Source organism: Protopterus annectens, chromosome 6.part0, assembly GCF_019279795.1.
Source record: "Protopterus annectens isolate FY-2018-M chromosome 6.part0, PAN1.0, whole genome shotgun sequence".
NCBI classification, from domain to species: Eukaryota; Metazoa; Chordata; order Ceratodontiformes; family Protopteridae; genus Protopterus; species Protopterus annectens.
Window position 1 is genome coordinate 1864067118 of NC_056737.1, and position 14454 is coordinate 1864081571.

Here is a 14454-nt window from a genome sequence, read left to right on the forward strand (position 1 = left end):
CCAGCCCATCTTAGCTGTTAGTCATTGCGTGAGGTGTATTTTCTGTGTTGTATTTCCATTACAAACTGCATTTCTGTGAATTTGTGCAGACTGATATAGCAGAAAGCTAAATTATCCTGACTGAGCAGAGTTGGAATCTTTTCCCATCTGATATTTTTTGCAACTCAGTTTGCACTGTGCTGTATTTATATATTTGATTTATTATTTATATATTTGTTGTATTGTTTCTGTCCTTTGCTGCTGTCTGCACTGTTTTTCTTGCCCTCCCTCCCAAGTGTTCTTGTAGTCTTAAACTTGGTGGCTTTGGATTTGCCCACCTCTGCTGTAAATCTGATTTTGGCCACTGCTCCCAGTTCAATCTCATTTGATCACTTAACATAGGGCAGTGAGATTATTTGGGCAGGACTACCCCCTGCTCCTTTGACTTTGAACACTTCTGTTTCCTCCCTCTCCACTTTAAAAAAAATGTACACTTTATTCATCTGTCTTTTTTTACTGTAATTTTGTTCTTCTTACTTTATTACCTTATTTTTGCTGTGTGCTCTTAAGTGTTCGGGTACTTTTATTCTGCTGCATTTAATAATGTTTGTTAGTAGCCTAATTAAATTTATCTGTTATTCTAAGCATTTTAAGCTTTGGTCTTAGTACTTGTGCTTCAGGTGAGTTACTTTACATTTAAGAAGGTTCTTGTGATCTACACTCTTGTGGACAAACCCCTAACAAAAACCTTCTCTCCATAAAGTCCTGCATACCATTGCTAGAATCTTCTTGTGTTTTGACTGTGTGCTTCTCAAACAACCTGAAAATATAAAGTATATTTTTTGGCACTTTTTAACTCTGCACTGTCTTAATTTTTGCTTGACTGAATTATTTATATATATATATTTGCTGGCACTGTTTACTTCTAAGTGCCTCCAATTTGATTCTTTCTTAATTTACTGGTTTCTGCACCTGTTTTTAGTCATTTTTTAATTTAGTCACATTTATTTAAACTATATTTGCTTGAATATTGCTACACACTCAAGTGTGCTAGCTTGCACTGCATTTCAATTGTTTTACTGTGTTTTAGCTGATTTTCTGTAAAAAAAAAAAAAAAAAAGTTCTAAGATTGTTTACCACCTTTCCTATAACTAGTTTGTCCAGCTACAGATTTGCTGTATCCAGGACACTTTGTAAGCTTCTGAGACCCCTCAAGCCTTTCTGTGTTGGGAGGGAAGTCTTCTAGCTTATCTGTGGGAATGGTAAGCACTAGGTAGCCTATCTACCACAAGAGGAGTAATTTCTGGCCCAGAAATTGTAGTTTATTGGCTGTTTGGGCAGTTTTTCCATCTCTTTCCACTTTCTGGTTTAAAAGCCCATGTTTGCATGGGTTTGCACTTGCTTAAGCTCCACAGATCCAGTTTTGGTGTCCTGCAGACTGCAAGAGCATCAGGAAGGAGAAAGAGATACTCAAAATGCCTCCACTTTGATTTTTTCCTAATTTACTGCTTTCTGCACTTGTTTTAGTCATTTTTTTATTTAATTGCATTTATTTAACTGTATTTGCTTTAATATTGCTACACACACAAGTATGCTAGCTTGCATTTGAATTGATTTTACTGCTGTTTTAGCTGGTTTTCTGTAAAAAAACAAAAAAAAAAAGTTCTAAGCTTGTTTCCTGCCTTTCCTGTAACTAGTCTAGTCCAGATACAGATTTGCTATATCCAGGACTGTAGGCTTCTGAGCCCCCTAAGCCTTTCTGTGCTGGAAGGAAGCTTTCTACCTTATCAGTGGGAGTGGTAAGCAGTAGGTAGCCTATCTACCACAAGGGGAGTGGTTTCTGGCCCAGAAATTGCAGTTTATTGGACGTTTGAGCAGTTTTTTCATCCCTTTCAACTTTGTGGTTTAAAAGCCTACGTTTGCACTTGTTTAAGCTCTGTGCAATGTCGCCGAGCTGAGGTATACTATTACTGGTGTCAGAAAGTCTGCTCTTCAGGTTTTCCCTTAGATCTTGCTAGTTCTTTTTCTCTCTCTTGCAATTCAAATAGCTTAATCGCTTTGCACTTCAACAGATTTTTGTAGCAATTATTGTAGCACACCTAAGTGCCATCAGCACTAGTCAATCTTCATGGAAATAGCTCCAGTACTTAGTAGTTACGATCACCCCTCCTGGCATGATTAAAGTGCAGCTTCCTGTGCTTTCTCCTCTTAACCTGGTGCACTTGGACATTCTGAGGCAGTGTAACAACTGCCTCATGTACACAGACAACCCTCTCCTCTTACCTCCCAACACTCAGACTTGTGAGAGATGCACTTATATCACCAAATTGGAAGCTATGCACTCTCCAGCCAAGACTGGATTAGCTGGTCAAGAGGAAAAGGTCAACACCTGCACCACACCACATGGAGCACATAGCCCTCAAGACCACCCATCGTCACAGCTCTCACATAAAAACACAAACCACACACCCACCTTCACAGAGGCTCTCAATAGAAATTTACCCAAACAGCAGAGACCTCCAAGACAAAAATGTACTTGACCACCACAGCACAGCACAAACCACAGGACACATAGCTCACCTCCACAGTGTGCTCCTCAACCTAAGCCCCTAAAGCTAAACACCTTGCCCAATACACTAAGCATAGGTGACTCAATAGCGAGGCACACAGATGTCCCACTCCTAGGTTGAATATGGAGATGGCAACAGTCAGCTGTCTATCAAGTGCCAGAATCCGACACATAACACATGCACTCAGTTCATGCCACAACAAGTACAAGTATGCCTCTGTCATTGTCCATGTGGGTGGGAATGACCTGAGATGCACCTCCTTGGACTAAATGAAAAGAGACATGGTGGAGCTCTTGGATTATGAGGCCGAGGCAGGTATGACCCTAGCCCTAAGCAGTATCCTACCATCACGCAGAATGAGACCGCAGTACAAACAAAACATGATTGACTTCAACAATTGGCTAAGTTTCTGATGTCATTCTAAGGAGATCCAGTATCTGTCTGCTTGGGATGGCATGATTGACAGACCTCAATGCCTTGCCAGAGGTGGCCTACATCTGTCACTCCTGGGTTTCTGGGTACTGGCTAAGGCTCTTGCCACCCCTATAGTGCCTTTTTAGGAGGTCTTCCAAAGACCAAATTACCACCATAACAGATATAAATAAATGCACTTTGAGGGTCATGCTGCTCAATGCTAGAAGTCTAAATCTCAAGAAGCACTTGCTCAAAGCACTCCTCAAAGTAGAGAACATCGACATTTGTGCTGTAATGGAGACCTGGTTTAAAGTGGCAGAAATCACCCCTGCACTACCAGGCTATAACTCATTCCACACCTTTCAGCCCTGAAACATGGACTGAAGCTCCAAAGGCGGTGGTGTCTCCATATTTATAAAGGATATGCACACCTCCAGACTAGTAGCCCAGCATAATGTATCTGAGATACTTCAGGTACAACTAACATTGGGTAAGACGGAGATCCAGGTCATAGCCTGCTATAAGTCCCCAACCATGTCCCTAGACTCTCACTCCACATTCCTAAGCACCCTGGAATCTATCAAGCTCCAACCCAACACTCTCATACTAGGAGATTTCAACTACCCTTCCATCAACTGGGAAAACTATTCAAGCACCAATACACTGACCCAACTTTTCCTGGAATTCATCAATTTCAATGCCCTGGACCAGCTCATTCCGACCCCCACTAGAGGAAGCAACATCCTTGACCTGGTTATTAGTAATATGGGTGACTGTTGCTCTACACCAATAGTCAATCTGTCCCTGATCAGATCCGACCATTAACTAATCACTATGGAAATCCACATCTCACCCACACCCCCCGCAAAGGTAACCACCTTGAAAAACTTCTCCAATGCTGGCTTTGGGCTCCCAAAAACATAGGTGGCTAACTTCACGGCACTCATGCCAATGTAAAATAGCTGCATGACTGCTGAATCATACACCGATGCACTGTATAAACATGTACATAAATGCATAGAACTAGCCATACCCAACAGAACCAAGACACACTCGTCCAAAAAAAGGAAGCCACTCTGGTGGTCCCCTGCCATTAATAAACTTTACAACAGAAGGAAGAAACTGTTGCCAAAAAAGGTGAAGTCTCAAGACTGGAAAAACTCCCTTATTAGCCTCAACAAAACGTTGAGATCCCTCATCAAATCCTCCAAAGCCAGATATGAAGGCATAATTGTGGTAGACACTAAAAACAATCACAAAGCCTTCTATAGTTATATCAAGAACCTCCACAGCAATACCCAGATTTGCTCTGAGTTACTGCACAATGGTACCACCTATACTGAGCCAACAGATATTGCCAACATACTGGCCAACAGATTCAGTGCCAACTTTACCCCCCCCACCAAAGAACCAATCACAATGCCGGAAGAATGCCAGACACCCAGCATTATTGCAGCACAGGTTAAAGCTGCATTGTCCAAGGCCAAGAATACAGCTTCCATGGGACCCAATAATATCCCTGGCTGTGTTCTACATGAACTACAAAGTGAACTGGCACCACATCTGTATGCCCTGTTCAGTCACAGCCTCATCTCAGGCTTTGCCCCTACCGAATGGTGCACTGCTACAGTCATCTCTCTCCATAAAGGGGGAGTGACTACAGACCCTGGGAATTATCACCCCATTAGCCTGATGAGTCTGATATGTAAAGCTATGGAGTGCATCATCATGGACCTAATTAACAAAGATATAGGAAATCTCCAAACTCTAGACCCCCACACAATTTGGCTTTGTGAAAGGGAGATCATGTCTGCTCAACTTGGTTGACTGCCTTGAGTCAGTCACCAGGGCTGTGGATGAAGATAAGGCAGTGCATACAGCCTATGTCCATCTGGCCAAGGCCCTTGATACCATTCCTCACTTGGGAATTATTGATAAACTCCCCAATTAGGCATCAACCCCTATATCACTTGGTGGGTTGCAAATTGGCTCACAGATAGAACACACAGTGTGAAAGTAGTGGACTCCAAGTCAGACTGCCAACCAATCCCGAGTGGAGTCCCACAGGGATTGGTCATTGGTCCTCTCCTGTTCAGCATCTACTTCTCAGAAGTCCAAGCCAACACAAAGGGACTCTGGCTGACCAGGTTCACAAACGACTGCAAGCTGGGAGCCATTACAAACTTCCCAAGTGATGCAGACATCCTACAGAAAGGCTTCACTGAGACCAATGACTGGTGTCAAAACCACGGCCTTAAGCTTAACGCCAAAAAATGTGTCATGATCCTCTTTGGTAAAAACTCAGTTCCCACTACTTATCACATTGATGGGAGCCCCCTGAACACTGAAGGCATTGTAAGAGATCTGGGGATGCAGCTTGACAGCAACCTCTCCTTCAACCACCACATTACCACTGTGGTCAGAAAGTCCTTCTATGTGGCATATCTCATTATCATGGGTTTTGCATCCAGGAAGAAAGAGGTCATTGTCTCTCTGTACTCTTCTCTCATTAGACCAGTCATTGAGTAAAATGCATGTACCTCACTAGACACCTACAACAACTGAAGGGGCCACAGAAGTACCTCACAAAGAGGATCCTAGGCATTAACCACATGTCCTATGTGGACAGACTCAAAAGACTCCAGCTATTCTCTGTCTCATATCATCTACTTAGAGCCGATCTCTGCTTGACTTGTAAAGCCATGTCTGACTCATCTCTGTTAGAAATGCTACATCTAAAGAAATTCGAATCCCTCTGCACTACATGCTCCAGAGACATCAACCTCATTACCACAATCAACAGAACATGCTGGTGGGACAGGTTCCTCACCCAGAAACTGCCCATGCTCTGGAATAGACTTCCCATACATGTCAAGCGAGCACCTCACTGTCCCTCTTCAAAAGAAATCTTGATGAGTGGATGGGTAATAGAAAGTTCATCCCAAGGATCATTCCAGTGGCTCTACTTGATAGAGGCACTGGGAACTAACGTCGGGCAGCAAGATGCCAGGGCACTTCTATGGGCTAGGCTTGTAAAGGCTCCAGGGCCATTAGCCTAGTACACACCTATGAACCTATGAACCTATGAATATTCATCCTGGAAATAGAGCATTAAACAACACCAAATGTTTAGTTAATATACATTCTATTCAAACCACAATGCTTATGGGAAACATTGATTTTTCCCCAAATTTGTAGACCTTTGCAATCATAAATAATGTGCTGGCATTCTGCCTGGATGAAGAATTAACTCTTCTGTCATTCAGTACTTTTCTATTTATATATAACTTCAATCCAGTGTGGCGAGATAAAGAATTTATGCAGATATTTATAAGAGAATAATCTCCAAAATTATGATGTTCTAGATTTTTGAGGATATTGGCAATAGATGACTGTCACTGTGGTTGTGATATTCTGATCGCATGTGCAAAAACTGGAAAAGAGGGTGTGGATGGATGGATGGGTTAATAACAGTTTTTTATGTATTATAGTTAAACTTAAGCAGTTCATTTGGATACCATAATCCTAGTAGTATAGGTTCATACTTTAATAGGTACATGGTAGGCTATTGATCCATGAGTATCTTTAAAGCCTAGCCATACATTGCCATGATGCATTTAGCCCTTATATTTGAAGTATTAATAAAACAGAGATGAACTGAACATTTACAGGTTGCCCATATTCATGAGGGACAAGGGTGCTAAACCTAGGGTGAATTTGGGTATACCAACAGTAGAAAATAAATACTTTAAGAAAGCATTATGTGTGTTGAAGTTATGTCAAACGTCTGAATGGATACTTACTGAAGGGAGCATTATCCTCAATGATTAGTCTGACGACTGTGGAATATAGTGGAATGATCACAGACCTGGACTCAATACCATTAATAATAAGCTATGCAATAAATACAGTCTTTCTTACAATACTGGATACATAGTGATTAAAGAACAGTTCACTGTCTACATAGGCTCTCAGTTCCTTAACTACTGGATTAGTTTTCAGGGGTGTGTTGTTAATGTGATAGGTACAAAAGACATTTTGTTTTCTGAAGGTTACTATTACACATTTTTTTGGTATTTAGTTTAAGTCCATGGTTTTGACACCAGATAGTGGTTTAAGAAAGGCTTTCATGAAGAATCCTGGTGTCCTCTGGAGAGTTTATAATGGCACCAATTTCACAGACACATGCAAACTCAATCAGCCATTAATCCACAACAGTAGCTTTGATATCTGAGAAAAAAAGTGCCAAAGAGGAGTAGTCCAAGGACTGACCTTTGGGTATACCACTAATGACAGGTCTTTTAGAAGATGTTAGGGCAGCTCACTCTAATTTCCTAGGTTCCATTGGTGAGACAATATGCTATCCAATGTGTTCCACTGAGATTAATATTTAGCTGGAATAGTTTCTCTATGCTTTTTGAGTGTAAGATGGTATCGTATGCAGTTGGGAGGTCTAGATATGCAGTGGGTAATGATTTGCCCTAAACCATTGCTTCAGTAGATTTCTTGAAGAAGTCATCTGGTCTCACTGAGCATGATCTTCCATAGAGAAATCCATACTGGCTTGGGTTGAGAGATTGAAGGCTGCCTATACCCTTATTTATTAATTCCACAACAGTCCTTTCCCTAGACTTACAGATTAAGCTGGGCAGACTTATGAATAAATAATTTCTTGAATCTGTTGATGCCTAGCATTTGTGTAAGGGGAAGACAGCTGCAGTTCATCATCGGTCCAGCAAAAAGCCTATTTAGAGGCTGACAATGAGTAGCCTCTGTAGGGGGACCAACACGTCCTGGCCCTACATAAGCAATGTTCTTGACTTTTGATAGTGTCCTGAGGTCTTATGCATGAGATATTTGAGGGAAGTGGTAGATTTAGGTATAAGATCTGTGAAAGTAGGTGAGGAGTGTGTGGGTGAAGTTAAAGCTACATTTATTCACTAGGAAATGGGACATACCTCTTGGGTCCAAGTATATGAGCTCTGCACAGTATTGGGCATTGTTTCTAAGATTTCTAACTTAGTTAAAGAAAGCTTTATTGTTGACTTTTGCTAGGTGGCTATTTTTATCTCGTATCTGGCTTTGGTTGATTTGCTGAGGATCTGGAGTTCCCCTTTAAGTTTAGCAAGAGCTTTCTTTGCATCTTGAGGTCTATATTTATTTTCATATACAGTCTTTGATAAGAAATTCATAACTGTTGCTTACTTTATCTATTTTTGATAAGTATGATCTGCCTATCATGCCATGTATTTCAAGACTGTTTCGAAATTTAAGAATGGCTGGGTATTCGTTTCTAATTACATGCAACATTACATCAGCTTTAAAGATTAAAAATTGCCTGTTGCTTTGTTATGTATCCCAGTTTTTTATATCCAGATTACATGTACCCATTAAGTAGTCTGTGTTAAGGCCTTTAGTTTATATTAACATTTGATTCCAAAAGATCAAATCCCTATTTTTTCAGATTTACATTTTTTTTTTAAATTCAGACTATCTGTACATTCTGGTGTAAATGTCAGAGGGAATAATATGAAACAATGTGCTTTCATTTCAGAGTATTTATACACACACACACACACACACACACACACACATATATATATATATATATATATTCTGAATATTTTATTTTGTTGTTTGTCTAAGTAGAATCTAATGAATTATTTGTATTATAAATATATATTTTAAAAGCCACTTATTTAAGATTTATATAGGCTGCATAATGATTTTTTCATTTAACTAAATGTTTCAGCAACTTTTTCCTAAATTGGCTGAATAATTTTAATTTAATCATGAAACTGTTGCTTTCATTACTGAAACTATAACGTGTTTGTAGGTCAGGAAATTCTATTCAACCAAATTTTCATTCTCTTTCATGATGTCCAAAAGATATTCTATCGATATTTGTTGGGGTACCATAACAACTCCAAATAAACAGTGAATTCTTAAAACTAAGGTAATGGTATAGCTGCACAAATGCCTGTCCAGTGCATGAATATGTCTGATCCAGCAATAAATGTGTGTCTTTATGGTAGTTCCATAATAGTCTTGCAAAGAAAGATCTTTTTTGGTATTATGCTAAAGTTCTTATAACAAAAAGCTGTGTGTTAATAAAAATGCTATACCGAAAGACTGCTGGTAATTTGTGAAACTAAATTTGATGGAAGATGCTATTCTAAAAGTTAAGCCCTCTGAGATAAAAAAGGGGATTCATTTCTGCTTTAAGCAAGAAAAAGGTCAAACTTTTTGAAAGGAAAGAAGGGTTTGTTACTGAGTAAAGCAACAAGAAAGGTGTTGATTGCAAAAGTTTAACACTTCGAAAAGGAAGAAGAGGGTTCATTGTTGTATGAGGCAAAAAACAGTAGCTGATTCAAGAAATAGTCACAAAGATGAATTATCATATCTATATAACACTTTAATTGTCTATAAGACAGCTCCTAAAGATTCTTACTGGCAATGCCTAACTAAAGGGTCTCAAGTATCATTATCAATGGAAGATAAGACAAACATTTTATTTTCAGTTAAACTAACTTTTTATTCACAATTCTGGAGGATTTTTCATTGGAAATTTCTATACAGATCCTTTTTGACACATGAGAAGCTCTCAAAAATGAACCCTTCAAACAGCAAGTTATGTTGGAGATGTCATCTGTCCACTAATGCTGACTGGTCTCATATTTTTTATGACTGTGCTAATATTAAACCATATTGGAATGAGATTAACAAATTTCTTCAAGCTATCTATACTGATATATTTGCTTTGACAAAGTCTTTAATTTTATTGAATGTTGTTAATAGCAATAATATGAAGAAAGATGACCTGTATTTGCTATGGACAATGTTAGCAATAGCCAGAAAATGTATATCTAGAAGATGGAACTCTAATGTAGCACCCACAATGGAGGAATTCCTATAATCACTGAAGAAATGCATACTAATGGAGAAAAGAACTAAACAGTTAAAAACTTTTGCTAAGCCATTGGTTAATAGTCCATGGAGGAAAGTTTTGAATTTGATTGATACCCTACAGATGGAACCAAACTCTTCCTAACTATCATAGTTTATATATTAACTTATTATTTAACTACAAATGTTTTTATCTGAATCCTTTTTGTCAGGCTGAATATAAATACTGTAAATAGTTATTGAATGTTATGAATGTATTCAATTATTGTGTTATTTCATCAAAATAAAAATCATTTGAGTAAAAAAAAAGAAGTGGTTCGCTGATGTTTATCACAATAAATGAGACTGCATGCAGACTTATTAAACTGGTTGTGAATTAATTGTACTAAAATGAGAAGCTAAAGGAACGGTGCACAAAACAATGCTTGTGCTGTTATCATGAAGGAAAACAAAATTATGCCAAGGTACAGCTGTATGAGATGGTCAGCCAAAGTAGCATGGCGTTGTAGTTTCAGCTAACAAGAAAGTAGTGTGGGTCAACTTACAGTAGTCTGACAGAGTGTAATGTAAGTGTTTCGCACCAGAATGTCTCTTAGATGTGAAAGCAAATGGAGAGTTTTGCAGGTCAGTGTAGCCAATATATAAAGTGATTCTGGCTCTAATTCTAAGAGAGCCCAAACACATCATGGTGAAAGACTGAACTTTGTTTTTAAATTAAAAAGAACTTGAAAAAAGCAAAGGAGCTTGTTACAGGAAACTTACTGGTGTAAAAAAAAATTACTGAGAACAAAGGAAAATGATTGAAACTATCAGAAGACTGTTTAACTTGGCAAGACAAAGTTAGAGACAATCAGCATGTGCTGTCTTCATGTGGAAAGACTTCATAATTATAGCATATCGGTTTTGGGGAAAGAAAATAAAATGACAAATGGTTTTATAAGACTGTTGCTTGACCTTGAACAACAAAAGATATAACAATGTAGACTGTACAGTGAGATGGCTGATTTATCTAATAGGCTCTCTGAACTTTCTGTACACGTGGGAGCAATGAAAATACAAAGTAAGTCTGAAAGTGCTAAGTCAGGAGACATCACAGATCAAAAAGAAAAAGAACAATGTGGTTTGATGTTGGAACTTCAAGTGACAGACCCAAGCTGATATTGCATGCCCCTGATGTGAAGAGGAAAACTGAGGCAGGATTTATAAAAAAAAAACTTCCTTACTTGATATAAAAATGAAGTGTCAGATCATGGAAGTTGAGAATGATTCATTAAGCTGCTAGATCGACAGGCTGAAAACAACAGTTGCAAACTACACCAAATTGAATTTGCAAAAATGAAGCACACCAGTTTATACTACAACAGAAATCTAAAAGCATAAATGAAATAAACCGCTTACACTGGACAGAGAGGCACTTAATGAGATTATGTAAAAAGCAATACTTGGCCACTACTGCTGACCTTTGCCCTTTTCTCCACTGTAGTGCGATCTCAGAGTTGGAATATTTAAGTGGGGGGGGTGAAGGCCCCCCACTTCGATGGGTCTAATGTGTTTAGGTTGCTGTTTTTGTCAGTGGTGGCCAAGTGGTTACTTTCCCTGAGGTGAAATTCGCTGTTCTGGGATTTCGCTGTTATGAAGTTTTGACATTGTCATCTCAATGTTAAGGGAGACGACGTTATGGGCAATCGACGTTATGAAGGGTAACCATATATATATATATATATATATATATATATATATATATATATATATATACAGAGAGAGAGAGAGAGATAAAGATAGGTACATGTACATATATATATATATATAAATATGGTTTTACTCTGTATGACTGAATGCGCTTAATGTCAAAGGAAAAACAATGGCATTAGAAAGTTTGAATGTACAGAATATTGAATGTGATAAATATCAGTACACAAAAGACAGAGAAAGGAAAATTATTTCATCTTCCATTTTTCTTACTAAAACCCTCCATAACACTAGCCTCAAATTCATCTGAATAGTGTCAGTGTTATGTGAAGGTTCTTTTTTTTTGTAAGATAAGGTGCAGTTTTAGGGTTGGGGAAAGTGGCAACATTAGGGCTAGGATTAGCAGCCATTAATAAGGGGACAGAGAACGCTGAATGCATTTGCTACCAGCTTTTTAGAACTACTAAAAAAACTGGTTGCTTGTTGTACAAACCCATGGAACAGTCAGCACTGGGTTTTTGCCACCCCCCAGCATGATCTCAGAGTTGGAATATATATAAGTATCAGAGGAAGCAGGTAGGATTGGCCCCTGCACAGCACTTCTTTGTAAGTTGCCTGGGTTTCTGATTTTCAGCCTTTTACATTCAATCTTTTACTGAATGTATTTCAAATATCTGTGTTAACAATTGCAAACTTTTAGGTGAAACCTCAGCTTGTGTTGGAAGAAACTGTTATTGGCACATATTGTAAAATAACACAGACTGAGACATGTTAAAATGTGCTCATATTGTCAATTATGCAAATAGCTTTATCGTTGCACATTGATATAAATTAGTAAAAGGAAAAAAAAATTCAGAAAGGAAATGCTTTTTGTCAAAATAAAGTCCATATCTGGCTGAATAAAGTGTTGATATTATACTTCTAGACAGTATAGTTTTCGAGTAATGAAATGATGTTTATGAAAACTTTACAAATGTGGATTTTTTTCCTTTGTACTGTACTGCAGTGGCTGCAGTAAACTTTGTCAGATGGGCTGTTAATATGCACATTTTACTGCTGTGTTTTTATCAAAGGCAGGTGATTTTAATATATGCTAATATTCTGAATATCAACTGTTCCTGTGCTGTGTGAGATGTACTTGTGTAAAGATAAGTATGTTTTTTTTAATGCAAAAGCTTTTGGATATATTAAAGATTTTACAATAAGGGTAGGAGTGTGTGTATGAATGTCATGTGTTTATGTGGTGTGAGTGTGTGTGTGAACCATGTGTATTTGGTAATGTCAAATAAATACTGTTTCATATGATAAGGCAAAGGTTTGAAGCTAGGGGCAGTAGCAGCGTTAGGCTAAGCACTCATGACTAAGGTGATTCATGGAGGGTGAATATGACTAGATATAAGATGCAGAGTTATCTTGCACCTTGATTGTGTTACTATAGTGCTTTTCAGAAAATTGATATAATATCAGCTTTCTATATGATTTTAACTTTCATTTCTTCTAGCCTGATGAAAATGACAAATGAATTGCTTGACATCAGAACTTGCAGGCATGAAAGTGAAACTACTGTATCCATATATATTCATACTGAAAATGGATCAGTGTTAAACTTGAACAAAATCTTCTGGAATGTACCTAGACAACATAGCAGAATCAACATTTGGATAGAATATTATAATGTATGTAACTTTTATACCATATGATACATATACAATTTAAAAATATCAAGGTCATAGTTTCTTTGCTAAAGTTTGTTTTCTCCCTGCTTGTTATTTTTGACTACCAAAATAACTCAGATTTTGTTATATAATAAAGTTCCAAGACATATCAGCCATCATTTCCAAAAAATGCAAATCTAAACTTCATTATGTTTTCATTAAAATTAACAAAAGATGGATAGACAGCAGAAGAAATAACACCCAAATCAATAGGTTCATAGGTAGGTACTAGGCTATCTGCCTGAAGGCATTTATAAGCCTAGCTGGATTGTGTTGGCTTTCACCGCCCCCTTATATTAGTTCCCTGTGCCTCTGTCCAGCAGAGCAATTGAAGTGATCCCTGGGGTAAACTTTCTGTTTCCCATCCACTCGTCAAGGTTTCTCTTGAAGAGGGTTAGCGGGGAGCTCTGCCTAATGTAGTAATACCAAGATTAATTCTCTACTACTTTCCATCCATACCTTTTGTTTTATGGGACACTGTATAAAAAAGTTTCCAGTGTTTTTTTTTTTTACCCCTTAGCATTCCTTATTGATACATAAGTTCTTTTTATCTGTTTTGTATTTCATACAGGAATTTTCAGAAACTTTGTCAAGGGTAAGCCTTGAAAAACTCATACATGTTCTATTTGATTTTATTTACCTTACTTATTCCTAATTGTCTTCCTCATACAACGTTGTGCTTTAACCATCCTTATTTCTCATAATTTATTTCAATAGTTTGCAGGTACCAGATCTTCCTAAAGTTTTTAACCAATAAAGCTTCCATTCATAAACCTTTTTGTTAATCCCCCTTCTTCTATCAATACACTAGCCCTCAAATTTTCATCATTTGCTTTTTCACTTATCCCAAATATCAGTAAATTTGCTTTGCATATGCCCTCATAGAACATCCTTGTCACCTTTTAAATGTTTAAAGAAACAAACTCTATGTAGTAGACTAAGTTGCAATACAAGTTTCCAGATATGCAAAGCTTTTTCTACCACTTTACAACATATATATATATATATATATATATATATATATATATATATATATATATATATATATATATATTTTTTTTTTTTCTTTTTAATGGGGTTCTATCTTGTTCCTTAAATAACTCTAAAACTTGTCTCCATCCATGACCCCTTTTTCTCATGTGAGTTCAGGGTATCACTTCAATAGTGACAAGTTTCCAGAT